The 401-nt window shown below is 38.4% G+C and overlaps 1 protein-coding gene across 1 annotated transcript in view; it reads left to right on the forward strand.

Moving 5' to 3' along the window:
* LOC119588390 overlaps positions 1–401 on the forward strand; it is a gene marked incomplete in the record, with an annotated part of 8,753 nt that overhangs the window by 4,189 nt on the left and 4,163 nt on the right.

Below are 401 nucleotides of genomic sequence, written 5' to 3' on the forward strand. Positions count from 1 at the left end.
ATGTTACCAGCTAAGTAGTATCCATCTTTATATGCTCCTGCTTGCATTGTGCTTGTATGTAATATCCCCGTTTGTGCGTGTTAATGCTTGCCGGCTGATGCATTCTCTGGAACCACTGAGATTGGGAAGAGTTCACACAAATGGAATTGTCAGAAAAGTGTTTATACCGCGTTTACCTATAAGTAACGATAAATAAAAGATATGAAACATCAATACTGCTAGTCTGTTATCAGGCAACCCACATATCCTCAATAACTGACTCGCATTAAATCAACGAGGATTGTAAAGTAAACATGAAGTGATCCAAAATGTATAGGAAGAGAAAGTGACAAGATAATGTGTTAAGTAGAAGGAGGGAATGTGGTTGGGTTTATGGAGACTGGATATCTACTAGCAACCAT

Source organism: Penaeus monodon, chromosome 23 (genome assembly GCF_015228065.2).
Source record: "Penaeus monodon isolate SGIC_2016 chromosome 23, NSTDA_Pmon_1, whole genome shotgun sequence".
Classification (NCBI taxonomy): Eukaryota; Metazoa; Arthropoda; class Malacostraca; order Decapoda; family Penaeidae; genus Penaeus; species Penaeus monodon.